Here is a 16741-nt window from a genome sequence, read left to right as displayed (position 1 = left end):
AACTAAATCGGACATCTGATTTTTATTCAAAGCGTCTTCAGTTTGAACGGTCATGTCGTATTTTATCCAACATGCATCATAAATCATAATAATTCTGCCCCAGAAGAAGACAGACGACGTAAACAATGACTGAAAATCATGATTCTGAAACTATGAAAGCAGTTTGTGTCTAAAAGAACCACTCTTGGTTCTGACTTCACATCCAAGCAGACTTCAGTCAAAGCTCCACAAACAGCCATTGCTAATAGTTTATCAGCTTCTTTTGTCTTGTTACAGTCTAGTGATGATCCTGTTGGCTTCCACTGTTGAATAAACTTATCCATAAACAGCTCAATTCTTTATTACTTCTGTCATCAGACCGCCGAAGTGTGCCATGTACGTTCTTCGTCTGCGCCTTAAGGTTGTAAACACATAGAAGTTTGATAGCAGTCACGTTTAATTAGTAAAATGAAGGACTGAACAAAAGAAAAGAATTATTTTAGTCATTGCTAAGTCGTAGCCTTAGCAACAACTGTCTCCACAGAAGAATTGTAGTTTTTCCTGTGGTAACTTTTATGTGGCATTTGCGGCTTTCACTGCAGTCTGCTGTTCAGATCCCTGATCACGAAGGCTCAGCTCAGATTTTAAACAAACTGAGAAGTTCNAAGCAGTGGCTGTCAATTTAGGACTGACGTGCAGCTGTCACATGACGTTAAACCCTCGCGAGAACAACCCTGCTCTCGCCCGGTTAGTGTCGAAAAAGTAAAACAAAGGAGGATTTTTAAATTAGTTCTTTAAATAAAACAAAATAAAATTAGATTTAACAAAATAGAAAATAAAATAACTAAACTACATCTAATATAGAAAAATTATCCTGGTTACACAATGCTGTGCCCAAACAAAACAAATGCAGGAAAAATGACCCAATTTCAACTATTAAATTATAAAACCCTAGAGGAAATTATAAGTCAATTAAGCTCCATTTCCTGCTATCTGGATGTCCTACCCACACATTTCTTTAAGAAAGTCCTGCCTGTTGTTGCTAATGATCTGATCCAAATAGTAACTCATCGCTCTCCTCAGGTGTTTTCCTCCAGGCTTTGAAAACAGCAGTTATCAAACCACTGATAAAAAAGAACAATCTAGACAAATCACTACTGCAGAATTACAGGATGACCTCTGACCTCCCATTCATCAGCAAAATTATTGAAAAAGCAGTTTTTAAACAATTAAATAACTTCCTAACAATAATGAATCACTTTGACTCCTTCCAGTCTGGTTTTCGTGCTCACCACAGCATGGAGACTGGCCTAGTCAAAGTGTTCAATAATATCCATATAAATACAGACTGTGGGAGAACCACAGTGCTGGTTCTGTTGGACCTCAGTGCAGCTTTCGACACTGTTGACCATGACATTTTACTGAATCGACTGGAGAGTTGGGTCGGACTCTCCGGTCCAGTGCTCAACTGGTTTGAATCTTACATAAAGAACAGGGATTTGTTTGTTTCAATCGGAAACTTCTCATCAGAGAGGTCAAAGGTCACATGTGGGGTACCCCAAGGTTCAATCCTAGGACCCCCTCTTATTCAATATTTATATGCTCCCACTGGCTCAGATTATAACAGGAAATAAGATCAGCTATCAAAACTACGTGGATGATACCCAGCTCTACATCACGATGTCACCAGGTGACTCTGAACCCATCCAATCACTGAATAGATGCTTAGAACAGATAAATGTGTGGATGTACCAAAACTTTCTCCAGCTGAACAGAAACAAACTGAAGTTATTATCTTTGGACCTAAAGAGGAGCGAACTAGAATCAATGCACAGCTTCAGTTATTACAACTGAAAACCAGCGATCAGCCCGAAACCTGGGAGTAGTGATGACCTCTGACCTGAACCTTCAGAGCCACATTAAGACAGTCACAAAGTCGGCCTTCTATCACCTGAAGAACATCTCCAGGATTAGAGGACTGATGTCCCAGCGAGATCTAGAGAAAATCATCCATGCGTTTATCTTTAACCGTATTGATTACTGCAACAGCGTCTTCACAGGTCTGACTAATAAATCAATCAAACAGCTGCAGCTGATCCAGAACGCTGCTGCTCGCGTTCTGACTAAAACCAGGAAGATGGAGCACATAACACCAGTTTTAAAGTCCCTACACTGACTCACTGTAGCCCAGAGAATAGACTTTAAAATACTATTAGTTTATAAATCACTGAAAGGTTTAGCACCACAATACATTAAAGATCTGTTATCGCTGTACCAACCGTCTAGACCCCTCAGATCTTCTGGTTCTGCTCTGCATCTGTCATGAGGTGTGGTTGAGGTGGTGAGGAGATGACGCAGGCGGACCCAGGATGTACGAATATGATGGTTTTAATAAAGATGATGCTCGATCAGTCCAAAAACAGGCAGCACGGCAGAGAGACAGGCACACAGCCAAATACCGGTAGCAACTGACACAAAGGACTGGAAACGAGAGCTAACGCTATCCAGGACTTAACAGTTCTACTGGAGCGAACACAAGACGTAAGACAAACGACACTGACTACGACAAGGATCCGACAACGAACACAGACACAGGTGGGTTTAAATACACACGGGTAATCAGGGGAAATGAGACACACATGGGGAGCAATCAATGGGGAGGACAGGACTGAGACTCACAGGAACAGGACTACACAGGAAAAAGTCAAAAATAAACACACAAAAACACGGATCTTGACAGCATCCCCAGAACCAGAACCAAACAAGGAGAAGCAGCATTCAGCTTCTATGTACCACAGATTTGGAACAAACTTCCAGAAAACTGTAAAACAGCTGAAACACTGAGAGCCTTTAAATCTCAACTTAAAACCCACCTGTTTAGAGTTGCTTATGGCTAAATTAGGGTAAGAGTGTGGGTTTTAATGTCTTCGATGTTTTTAATGTTTCTGTCTTTACTTTTTATCTATTTATGTAAAAGTGGCGAGTGATTGAGGGTCATTGCGCGCACAGAAAAACCCTGTAAACTCCAGACTCTAACAGGTAAGAAAGGTGCACAAAAATCCGTGTAGGACGGCGAAGTCCTAGCGCAAAAATTCACGTGACAGGTGGACGGAGCCTCGTGCTGCAAGGTTGGAGACCTTGTCCTGTTAGGCGACGGGGCCTGGATAATACCTGTATAATACCTGGATAATACCTGTGTTAAACAGACGGCGGAGTCCGGCGACGACAGGCGCTAAATACTGTAACAAAAGTATATTTTTATCTTTTTTTTTTTTTCAAAAAAATCTTTCTCTTTCTTACTGTTTATTGAATGTCACATGCTGTTTTTATTTTGTTTTTTTTAATTATGTAAAGCACCTTGAAATGCCTTGCTGCTGAAATGTGCTATACAAATAAAATTTGATTTATTGATTGATTATACAGCCACTTCACTCAGACTTATGGTTTATTCAAAACATTAACAAATGATGAGATGATGCTTCTTAAGATTTTGGTTGAATGTTTCTAGTACATTTCCAGATTTTTAGGTCTGATTCTTCTTCGCTTTAACATGTTCTGCTTTAGTCACACTTAGAGCCACACAGCACCTAATATGCTGTCATGGCTTACATGCAAGTTAATTAAATTAATTTCATGATCTAAGGCAGACATGCTAAGAGACATAACTTTGCTAGGACTAAACAGAAAACAGAAAAAAGCAACAAGAAAAAAGATTACCAGAAAATCCGACTCCATGGAAGGAGATGGAAAAAGTATTTAAGATGTTTAAAAATGTCCTATTTGAATTTCTCAAGTCGGTTTCCTTAATTTTTTTCTTTTCCTTTAACAGAGGAAATTTTGTCAGTTTTGACGAATAAGTAAAACATTTCAGTCCACTGGAATAAGCTGATGTGGATAAAATCTGTCCAAAGTCATTTTGTTGAGGAAGCAGTTCGGTTACTGAAGCAAACTGAACTGAAGAAACTGTTTCTGCTCCATCGGTCCCCGCTGCACCTCTCAGACTGAGGAAAACCTTTTAATAACCACATGACTACAGACCTGGGACACTTTGAGAATAATCGCCAGCTGCATGTGCATGTAATCGTCTGTAAAGAGTGGATTGTGTACTGAAATAATGCAAACAAAGAAAAACAAACGTATAAACTTCTAATGGGGGTTCACTGCCAGAAGACACCAGTGTTAGAAAATATTAACATATTTGTCTAGATTATTGATTTAGGGGCATTAGTTGCCTTCTCTGCTGGAAGTCGGGCTTTAAGCAAAGGGAGGAGGGAACGTCTGCACTCATTGGCTCAGCCATTTCCTGGTTCCTGTTTTCAGGCTGCAGCTTGACTACTGTGTCGATCGGGTCATCAAAGAAAAAGAAAAGCCATTTACCCTGGTGATGATGAAGAGAAACCGATAGAAGACTGGACACACACACACACACACACACACACACACACACACACACATGCTCATAGCTTATCATCGGTTTGGAGAGTTTAGACTCAGTCAGCTGCTACATGTCAACAATGATCATTTTAATATTCATTCAGACGGTGTGTGGAGCAATCCACCTGATGGTTGTTTGGAAGAGTCAAAGCAAAACTTCAATAAAAATCAACTACAGACTAGAGCTCACGTTAATCGCTGGTAAAACATTCAATTTTAGGACACATGAAGGCCAAAATGTTCTTTCATGTCTCTTAAAAATGTAAGATGTTCCGGTGACAAAGACATACTTCACTGTGCGTCTTTTTGTGTTTTCCCAAATGGAATAAAGGCTCATGAATCTCAAATGATGTTTAGAGAATCTCTGCTCTGTGTAGTATTACCTTTGAAGATTTGATCAAGTAGTTTGATCAAGTATTTTGGATTTGGAAATGATCAAATGCCATCCAGAGTGATAAAAGCACATGAAAACATCAAAAAGGAAGGTACAATGCATATTCAAGTTTACTGGCTTTACTGGCTACCCTGCTGCAGTATACTTGCTGAATGATTTAAAAACTTTTATATCATGGTTTTTTAAAATATTTTTCTTCTAAGGAGGTGTGTGGTCCGACCTCTACTTCCTCTTTATTGTGTGTCAGCATCGGACAAAATGACGCTTTGTGTGGCCTAGTTGATACACTCTAAAAAGTGTATCTGGGCTGCAGTTAATCTTATGGACTTATTTACATTAATTTCCCTTAATTCTTTTGCTTTTGCTATGACAACTTACTTTTTTGTGTTCATTTAACTCAAAACTTACAAATCTTTAACTGAAAGGAACTTTTCACTTTGACTTTTACTTAAAACAATTGAGTTCAATGCCAGTTTCATATGTTTGACCAACTCAATTTATTATGATCATCAAACTCGATTCATTAAGTCCTTCCAACTCAATTTGCTAAGTTTTTATAACTTAATTCATAAGAGGGTCTAACATGATAAATTTAAGTCATTCTTACTCAAATCATTTATTTTCTTCTAATAAACATTTAAAATCTCTTTGATTTAATTCTACAGAAAATCAACTCAAACTTTTAAGTAGTTCCAAACTAAATTTTAATACTCTTTTTACAGTGTCATCTAAATACACAAATCTTTTCCTTAAATGACCTTTTTACTTTGACTTTACTTGAAATAATTAAGTTCAATACCATATTTGTATCCCTCGTCTGACACCATGGCTCAAGCTTAGCAGGGTCAGATTCCCTGGTAAGCGACTGTGGTTCTGTGGGTCGAGTCATTGTCTTGTGATCAGAAGGTTGTAGGTTCGATTCCAGCTTCCTCCTGCCACATGTCAATGTGTCCCTGGGCAGTTATCCCCAAGTTGTCTGTGACTCTAGTGTAAAGTGCTTTCAGTGGTCAAAATGACTGGAAAAGTGCTATATCAGTTAATTTACCATTTTTGAAGTAAACTAAATTATTTGAGTAAGACTGACTTAAATCTGTTATCTTAAACATACTTAATAAATCTGTTAAAAATAAATTAAATTGAGTTGGATGATGATAATATATTGAATTGGTTAAACTTAATAAATTAAGTTGGATAAACTTAATTGAACTGCTTGTTACCTATAGAAGCAATTCAATTAAGTTGGTTCAATATTTTCTTTTTAGTGTGCAGTGGAGTGAAGCATGTCTAATTTGCCTGTTTTTTTTTTGTTTTTTTTTTGCGTCATTTTAAAAATTTGCTCAAAATTCATGGAAGTTGGATGGAAACATGGCTGACTGCTGATGACAACTTTATAGAACTAAACAATCAAAAATGCTGCATGAAGTGAAAAAAAGATTTGATAAGAAAAGACCTGATTAGAATGCTTTGATTGATTTGATTACAGGCGACCCTGTCATTTCAGATTTTAATTGAATATTAAATCAAGGTAAGTATTTCAATTGGCATAATTGACGTACAATAACATAAAAAGGTGAAATATCATCAACTTGGACACTTTTTAATTTGGTATTTAGCCTTTTAATGAGGAGCATTCGAGGTATACGCTTTGCTCAGCAGGTGGAAGTTTTCTATGGCAGCCGGAGTCGCAGTCGGAAGTTGAACGAGGTCCGGAGCCGAAACACAAGCCTGCTGTTGTATATGCTGACCCACGAGCCTCAGACAGTGAGGAAATATTCACTGTTAGTGAATCCACCCGCAGACTGCAGACACACACGCATACAAACAGATGGACACGAGGACCTGTTGAAAATAACAGACACACAAACTAAAGATCAATGTAAACACAATGAAAATTGTTGGAGTGAGCTAAGTAAGAGTCTGTGTGCTGACAACTTAGCAAAATATCCTCTCATCCTCAAGGTGAGGTGACAAATGACCTCACTGTTTGGTATTAAACTTAGGTGGAGGCAAAAGCAATGTAGTGTAGTAGACATCTAGGTTTGTATGTGTGTGTTGGAGCAACAACACAGTTTAGCCCTGCAGGTAAATGTTCCCATGGTTGAGCCTGACTGATGGTAGGTGTGTGTGTGTATGCGTGTGTGTGTGTTTACATGTTTTACCAGTAAAAGTCGATACATAACATCATTTCTGCGAAGTGATTCATTTCCACCTCGTTTCCATGGTAGTGGTTTAATGTGTTCAGTCTGTTCACAAGTGTTTTTCTCTCTGAGATTTAGCCAATAGAAACAAAAAGCAATAGGTTGAGTATATCAGAAGAGCACAAAGTTAGTTTGGGACTTTGGCCGAATCTGTTGTGTAGAATTACGCGAGTGTTAAAGTGATCCCAGAGAGAGTCAGCAGTAGGGGGCGCTGCGTGGCTCAGTGGCAGAGGGGGGTGCCATGTACAGAGGCTGCAGTCCTCAAAGCAGCTGTTCACAGTTCAATCTTGTCTTTTACCTTAAATGTTTGACCCAAATCAGACAGTTTAAATTGTAATTATCCCTGTTAGGACGGTAAAAAAAGAAAAAAAGAAAAAAAAAATCAAATATTGTTATTTTGAAGGTTCTGGTGTTGTGAAAGATATCCTGCCTTCTTCCAGTACCACAGAAAGCATATTCATCCGTTGTCAGGGAGCATAACTACCCTGACGTCCTGCATCATGGAGGCCATTGAGAATCTTTAAAAAATGATGGAAGGCAATGTTAAATATGTTATCTGATCTACAAAACATATCTCTTTGCAAGATTTTCCATTAGTACCAATTCATCAAAAGCATATTTGAAAGAACGGCTCCTCAAATCTGGAGTTTGTGGGAGGGTTTTTATCCCTCCCACAAACCATTTAAAACCCCATCACTCTAAGTGGATAATTTACTTTTCCTCTTTCAGCCCAGACAATTATTTAAAATTGATAACAGTCAGACTTAGCAGAAATGAGCTATAAACCATCGCACACCAATATGACCACATCATAATGTTGAAAAAATTCACTCAGTTTGACATGCTTCACATTCTCACACCTCAAAAACAATACAACTATATCCAAAGTTTAAAGTAAATGAAAAACTACCACCTCTCTATTCGGACCGTTTTCTGGAGCTAAGAAGTTTTTACTCTGCTAAATGCAGTGGAGAATTTCCTGGGTTTGTAAAAACAAAAGGGGGTCGTTCAGTGGACATTGCCTACTTTCCATCATTTTGACTGAACTATGATTCCCCTGAAACTAAGATCCTCTGATTCAGTGTAACTGAATCTAGCAGGGACTGACAGGCTCTGAGTTTTAAAACTAAGCCTGCATGATCTCAGACCTAACTCCCTGGTTTTCCTCCAAAGTAAAGATAGTTCTAATTTCTTCCATAGTTTAACTGTTTTCCAATCTGTTCCCTTTCGATTTCTCTATAAACACAGCAGAGAAACACTAAGAAACACTAACACATTCCCACCGACAGCTGAGGATGATACATAACTTGAACCTCTTGTTCTTTGAAGTTCATCTGAAACTAAAGTACAAACACACACACGTCTAAAAGTCTCGTTTTCTTATGTTTTGGTAGTGTGTGCCGAGGCAGCCTGAGTGATTATGTGGGGATTATGGACGGGGCTTTTTAGGGCAGACATGTTTGTTTTAACTTGAGCCTGAAGGCTACGATGGGCTTGAGGGGGATAACGAGAGAAGGGTATATGTTTCACTTTATCCATTTAACCTGCATCTCACTTATGCTTCTTTTACTTCCTCTTTTTGTCATGGTTTACCATTTTGCCACTCGCTACTTTTCAGATATTTACTTTTGTTCGATCTTCTTGTCCCAAACCATCTGTGTGCCCTGTTGCGTTCACTTAATAGATGCCTGCAGTGACCAATCAGTGGCCTGGGATTTTCTCACAGTCTGCAGTAATTGAATTTAGGCTGTTGGCACGGTAACTGAGCTGGGAACGTCGAGGGAGCTGAAGCCGTATGAAGGGGACTGAGGGTGGCAGATGGTTAGAGTTTGATTTCGAGACAAAGAAAAATATAAAAACCACAGATATTAACCCAGACGTCGGAGAGACGCATCGATCCATTTGTAAAATCGGTTTGTTTCTTCTCTTTGTTCAATGCAATGCCTTTTTTTTCTCCCTACACTGAAAACAGAAGAGTTTGTCCAAACTCAAGCTAGGATTGAGGGATGGATATAAAGCGTGCTTACTAGACAGTGCAAATCAGTGACAGAGGATTATTGAGGCAGAGGGGCAAAGAGGGGCAGTTAAATGGAGAGATCTTGAGATGGAAGGATGCACAGAGGGAACAGAGAGCAGCCTTGTGCATGAGCTGGCAGTAAGGAGCAGAGCTGCATAGCAATCACTTGTTTGCTAAGCTCTAATCAGCCAGACAACACTAAACATTAGCTCACCTCCCACACTCTAGACTCATTTAATCAGGGCGCTAACTAGTTACATTAGACTCTTATGAATAAATACAAGGTGTCTGCAGAAGTAAAAGGGACGGCAGTTTCCGACGGACTCAACAAGACGGACAAGAGAAACAACTTTTGAACATGTAAACTAAAACTCACCCGGTTTGAAAATGAATGAGGTAGAACATGAACAAGACAGAAAATTTGTTTGAGGGTTAGAGATGCAAACAGCGCGACAGAAAAGAGGGACGGCAACAGTAAAGAGTAAAAATTCAATTAGTGTGACAAATGTTCTGATAATTAACAATCCAGTGGTTTCCAAAATTATTCAGAAAAAAAGGGCAAAAATGATATAAGCCCTGACTGAGACTAGCTTGGCCATTGCCTTTCTACGCAATTACGCTTGATTCTCATCTCCCTTCACTGCTTCATCTCAGATTTCTACCGCTGAGTTCAATTCCTCCAGTAATATTTCAACTGGGCCAATCAGCAAACAGGTGGAGCCATGAACAATGGCGTCAATTTTCTGGGCTGTTATAGAATTTTTGTCAGCGGAGGAAGTGAACGAAGCCGTTCAGGCCATGTTGGCCACGCCTCCAAATATTGAGCAATTAAAGTTAGCACAAGAGGAATGTATAAGATATTTTATTGCTGTCAAATATGCTGTTTGGATCAACACGGATGGTTGCTTACATCCTACGCAAATTCTGGCGTATTACATACATTACGTCCAAACGTTAAGTAAATGGGTAAAATCAGAACCAATCGTTAAAAACTTCCAGAGAGTGCAGGAAGCAATCACTTTTCAGTAACTGGGACTCCTGACCCTCTGTACGAAGCAAAGCGTGGCTGGTTCCTACTAGGCTAGATTGAGACTGTAATTGCTGTCTTTATCACAAAAGTGACACATATTCCAACAACGTGACAGAACTTGATGTTTCACAAAATACATTTTTTCTCATGTTTTCACTTTTTTTCAACATACTGACATATATGGAAATTTAGGACACTGTCAGCAGTAAGTAAAAATAGTAAAAAAAATAATTTAATTAAATGATAATTTCAATACGATAATATCCATCAGAAAACCCTTTCAGCCATTAAAGCTTTAATAGCTGCATTCAGACACTGTTCAAGTCTCTGTGAGTGGGTGACTGAGGCAGCAATACTGAAAAGGACTTTGAAACCTCAAAGACAACAAAAGAAATATATAATTGGTCTGCTGTAAACAAAAAGACTCACAGTGACAGTGAATCTGACAAACTCCTAGAAAAAACTTGAAGGAAAAATTCACAAAATAATGAGCATTTAAAATTATAGAATTCATCCTTCGTTTTTAATGAGGCAGTATGTGTTTGCCTACTGTCATAACTTGTTCTAACTAAACTTCTTAAAAACAAAAAATTAGTCTTTCTGGATTTCAAGTCAACATTGACTTTCTGCTTTGCAGAGGGTTGGGCTCTGCACAAGTCAAGCCAAAGTTCAATTTTATCATGTATTTAAAACAAAAGTTGACCAAAATGTTGCACAGGTATAACACATCAGAAGTGTAAGCAAAAAAAAAAAAAAAAAAAAAAAAAAAATAGAACCTAGAGTCATTAAGTGATGGATTTATCAAAAATCATATCTTTTTCTGATCTGTGAATGCACCATCCCAGGCATTATCAGGCTACGCTTTAAATAATCTTCAGTTTATGAAACGACTCAAAGTTTACTGTTTGAGCATCAATGAGATGCCGCAGAGGCACAGTGAGAAGCTACTTTAAAGAAAACTACATTTTTCAAGTCCAGACTTGTCTTTGGTGAATTCCATCTGTGAGAGCAAAATTTTCAACAGATAACAGGAAGGCCACGAAGAGTACAGTAACATTTCTGTTTCAACTATTTGACCTGTCACAATGTCATAGTGGGACAAAGTTAAGGTAAGGACTTGTATTTTCTGATAGAGGTATCGACGGCATATTTTGGTCGCACCCCTGTTCTCCCCTCTCTGATACTGTATTTCCTTAAGATGTTAAGGAGATGTCTGTTAGTATTGTAACAGTATATCTATTACAGTGACAGAGTAGAAATGAGCGATAACGCCTTATGATGTTTGCTTTTCTGTGTGACTAGAACTGTTTAATTGCTCCTCTTCACCAGACAAGTGGGAGTCACCTGAACACAGCAGAATAACGCTTCTCATTAGCTATAGCTAATGAGAAGCGTTATTCTCATGTATCCACATGTATACATGTAAAGCAAAGTGCTTGTTTCATGTAGCAGGACAACTCTGTAATTTTCTCTGAACCGCAAAGAGAACACGCTGTGAGCTGAATTATTTACCATAACATGTCAACACAGACAGGAAACAAGCTAACGTTAGCCTGTCTGTTAGCTTCTGAGTAAACAGCACAGGGAGAAATGCTGACCAAAGGTTTTTCTGTAGAGTAAAACAGTCCTTTAGAAGAAAGGGTAAGGCTACACATGTTTTAGTTGAAATGTTCAGGTTTGTGAAAGTTAGTTTTTTTTTTCTTTTTATAGATTTTTTGCACTAGTTGCCTGTATTTAACAGGAAATTGGCAGGAAATGGAGTGGAGAGAGAGAAAGACATGTAGCAAATGACTCAAAACCGGGAATCGAACCCAGGATAATCGCGTTAAGGACCACAGCCTCTGCACATGGTTCTCTACCAACTTTTGTTGAAGCAGATCTGCAGTCTCCAGAAATTACAGGGAGACAAAATGTTGACTCGCCTAGCAAATAAACCCCCCCGAAAAAAAGCCTCCTTATTCGTAAGTTGATATCTATTCAGATTTCAACTTAAATTCTATATAGTTTTTAAGAGTACTTAATCTGAATAGTTTTGTTTCTTAAACAGTGTAACCTTCATGTGAAGCACATTACTATTTTGTTACAAAAATAACTGAATGGTTCTGGTCTTTGTCAATACAACTAGGGCCGTGTAATTTTATTGATTGTACGAATCAATGAAATTGATATTTATCAATATTTTTTTCCTCAGAAAGTTTAGATTTTTCATCTGTGAGTATCAATACATTAAGTCTTATTCCATCCATCGTGTTCCAAGTGTCACTCTGCTGTTTTAGGGCTGGGTGATATGGTCAAAATGTAAATATCAATATTTTTCTTCTTAATCTCCATACTGGACATATTTTTTGTGTAAAATGTAATGCAAACATAAATATAGACAAGCTCAATCTACGACCCTGTCAACTATTCTCAGCTGACCACTATCTACATAATTTGCATATTGAGTCTACAGAGGCTGATAATCTCCCCACTCAGCTCCCAGATCACTGTTGAAATTTTGAGGGTACTTGCTGCACTTTATTTACTTTACCAAGGCTTGGAAGCTACAGTTTGCACTGGTTCAATTAAAGGAAACTAATTTTGTTACCACATCTTTGATTAATTTTGTCCAGGTGCAGACTCTAAGTCTCTGCCCAACCAGAGCCAGTTATTGTGTAGTTGGTACTTTTAATCAGTTTTCAGTTCAATTAATTCAATCCAAGTCTATGGAATAGTCACACAATGTCACCAAAGTCACCCTGTCCCTCTAAAATCTAAAAAACGTATTGAACTGTATTGTTTGCTGAATATCGTGATACATATTATATCGTGAGCAGAATACCATGTATCGTATTGTATCGTGAGATTAGTGTATTGCTATAGCCCTAAATACAACTGTGCAGTTTTACAGAGACACCTTATTTTTAAATGCTTTTTTGAAAAAGAATGTATTTTGACAGCTCAGGGACGGATGGATAATTTCACAGAACCTCACTGAAAAATCCAAAATATATAAAAAAAAAACTGCGTGCCTGTTCTGTTTTTTTTGTTTGTTTTTTTTAATGGTTATGTATGTAGTGTACGATTTTAGCTGCTTACACGTAGTGTATGTGTATTTATTGGTTGGGCAGCTGCTACTATGTAGTACACATAGTTTAGTCTTAATTGACTGTATTCTACTTTTTGAGGTCAAACCTTTGAGAAGCTTAGGTAGCCTGGTTATTTCCTTCCTATGCAAATCTGCTAGATTCTCATTGATTGATTGCTATTGACTTTCTGCGCAGCTTTGGAATTGAAGTTGTAGCTTTTGTCAATAGCAACAGAAGAAGTGAGCAAAGGCATTCAGTCCGTGTTGACCACGCTTCCAAATGTTGAGCAGCATCAGAGCAAGAGGAATGTTTAAGACGTTTTATTCCTGGCAAAGATGTCGTGGTCCTGCTGTGCAGCGCACACAAATTCTGGTAAGCTTCATCAAGCTGACGCATCGCGTTCGTTACAGACAAACGTTAATGACTGGGTAAAATTAGGTCAAAAAGTTTAAAATGTAAACTTAGTCCACATTTTACATTTTAAACATCGACTGTTTGTAAATAGTTGATGTGTTCTCTGTGAGAAGTGAAGTGCAGAACAAGGTGCAGGTTTTTACCTAACAAGCAAGCAATTTTAGACATAAAGTGCCTTTTATTTAAATTTTAAACAGAAATCTGCTCATTCTGACCTTAAATTGAAAGAATATTTAAAGCACAAAGTTTGACAACCCTGCTATTTGGAATACACATGAAAACCAATTCTTATGTTACAAATACTAACATATTAAATTCTAAATTAAGATGGTAAAAGCAGCTGAAATGCTCATTTTTCAATGAAAACTGCATTCTAACAAGACGAGCAGTGTTAGTTATCAAATCTGTCATTTGTCATAATGTTATGACAAAGTGATGAATGTTGGTGTTTAACACACATCCAAGTGTTTTACAGTACAAATTTACGAGTTGTGCTAGATGGCTAATTAAAGCATGTAAAATGACACGGTGTGAAAGAAGACCGGTTACAACGTAAAGCTCCCGTCTGACAGGCAGGCGGAGAGTTCAGAAATGGATGGTCCCATCAGGCCAAGGTAACACATCAGAAATTGGTTTTGCAACACCATAAAACATTGCTGATAATTTATTGACTTCTAGATTTTTGCAGATTAGCAGCATTTCTCTTTTTTTAACTTACCTTTTTTTCTTTTGTCATCCTTTTTCTTTCTACCTTTAACCAACACCGATCATGAACTACATCAGTTCTTTGTAATCACGAAATATTGACTTGTTGCCATTGCTACACACCGCTGTTGAGGAATTGGTTGGAGGCCTTTTTAAAAGGATTCCTAAGCAAGACAATATATTTAAACATATTGTTCTCTGAGAAGATGTGCTTGAGAGATGAATTCCTGGAGTCTGTCAACAAGGGAATCAAAATGCTTTGTTATTTAATAGTCATGCGAGCCGTTTAGATTTTCTTTTTCGGATTTTTGCTCTTTGACAAGTGTGGCCGTACTTAGAGAGCATTCAATAGCATATTAGCACGTTTTTCAAGTAGAAATCAGCAGGTATTCAGAAACAAAGTAGATATAAATGTTTCTCCAACGATATGAATCATGACTGACGTCTCCCGATTCTGGTTAGAGCGCTTGTTCCTGCCGGTTCTTCTCATTGACGTCAACAGAAAGCAGGTTGAATGGATGATGAACACAAGGGACACATTTCTTATGGTTTGCAAAATAGTTATTCGCAGGGAGAAAAGCTGAGGAATTTAACGTTCTTATCCTTGATGGAACAAAACATTAACCTGAATCTAAATTAACTTGATCCCATAATACACCAGAACAGCCAAAAAGAAGAAAAAAGAGAAGAAGAGCTGAGCACCGAGAAAGACGGACCTGATCTGGATGTAATTTTAAATAGTTCCAGTTAAAGTCAGACATCATTCATACCTCTGGCAGATTTAAAGTATTTCTCTAATTTTACCAACATGTTTCTGGTGACTGGAAGTAATAATAATATTAGTGTTCTGGTCTGGAATGACCCAGAGAGTCCTGACCTCAACGAGCTCAATGATAAATTGTTCAAGCACCCATGGAAACGTCACAAATTTGGTTGGAGCCTATAAGAAGGGTTTCAATGCTGTTATACCAACAAAGACTTTTTCATTTAATATTATTAATTTTTGACTTGGGGCGGTATGTATTAATTACAATTAATTAATTCTAAAGATGTAGATGTGCTTAAAATGTTAAGGCAATTAATTGCATAATTAGAGAGCATCACTCTACTTTGCTCCATAAACAAAAGTTGGTGTTGTCATGCAGACTTCCAGCTCTATTACTAAATCAATCCTCTACAGCCTGAGCTGCAAAATAAATGGTTTTCATTCAAAACAGGATATATAAAAAACTTTATTTTTATTTTTAATAGCTTAGACATAAAATGGGTGTCTATAAAAAAGTTGCAGCTGACACAGATCATATCACAGCTGCCATAAAGTCACCATACTGAAAATTTAGGATGCATTCACACCAGCTCTGTTTGAGCTGCTTGAATTAAAACTCCAGTTTACCTGTCTACAAAGTCCAGTGTCTTTGGGGAGTTGAAAATTCTTAGTTGGACTCTGATGAGTATCAAAAAAGTGAACTCTGGTCCACATACAAACCTAGGTCTCGGTTCAGTTGAAGTGAACTCTGGATCGAATGCAGTGTGAAAGCCAAGTGGACCAGAGACCTCTCCAAAAGCAGGAAAACAACTATAGTGTAGGGAATCCTGGGTAAATACAATCAAAACTAATGTGACAGTGTAGTTATAGGAGGAGAAATGGCTTGAGGTCTTTCAACAAAGACGAAAGAGAAATGCTACATGTGCTAAAATCTGACGCCACTCCATTGTTGTTTACTAGAGACGTGCCAATCAGGTTTTTTTCCTGCCGATTCCGATTCCGATCACCCATGAGGGCCGATCAACGATACCGATCACATAATGATTTTTTTTTTTAATAATAAGCACTACCGGTTACATTATGTGGAAAAAGGAACCATGAATTCACCTTAATTTAGACAAAAACTTGTTTTTAATAACTTTTTCCAAGAAAAAAACCCAACAAAACAGGCATTGTGCAAATTGTACTGCTATTGATAATACTATCTTTAACAGACTGATAACATATGAAGGCTCTGAAGAGACTGAATAATACAAAGAGCCAAAATAAAACCTTGGTTTTATACACTGAGTTGCAAGTTTTTGGCAAGTTTTATACTTGCCAAAAAATTCAAGTATAAAACTTAACATTCAAAGGCAAAAACAGGATCCATTACAATAAACAATCCAGAGTTACTGAATGAAAACTTCCTGTTAGCATGGCGGCTAGCTGATTACTGCTAGCTCTGATTGGCTGTTTCTGACTGAGCGGCGTAATTATGCAGAACAGGGAGGAGATGGATTATTTTTTTAGAGATTATCTGTCTAATGTTAGGACAGCGAAAGTTTTAATACGTATGTAAAATTTATTTTTCACTACCAGGTGGAGCAGAAGCGAAGCTCCGTCTGTCAGATATTACTACCTGTAGCGTAGCAGCGGTTCAACAGGAGAGCAGAACCAGAGTCTGACATCGCAGCTCGGAGACTTAAATAATTTTGCGGGTTATTTGTTTAGCTTTCTGACCGTCATGCTAATCC

General features: G+C 37.9%; 1 protein-coding gene across 1 annotated transcript in view; it reads right to left on the bottom strand.

Annotated features, from left to right (window-relative positions):
- Window positions 1-16741, bottom strand: part of LOC103154286 (uncharacterized) — a 43882-nt gene that overhangs the window by 21450 nt on the left and 5691 nt on the right. The window lies entirely within an intron of this gene.

Source organism: Poecilia formosa, unplaced genomic scaffold (assembly GCF_000485575.1).
Source record: "Poecilia formosa unplaced genomic scaffold, Poecilia_formosa-5.1.2 Scaffold379, whole genome shotgun sequence".
NCBI lineage: Eukaryota > Metazoa > Chordata > Actinopteri > Cyprinodontiformes > Poeciliidae > Poecilia > Poecilia formosa.
The sequence above is the reverse complement of the archived record's forward strand: the minus strand, read 5'-3'. Positions and strand labels throughout refer to the sequence as shown.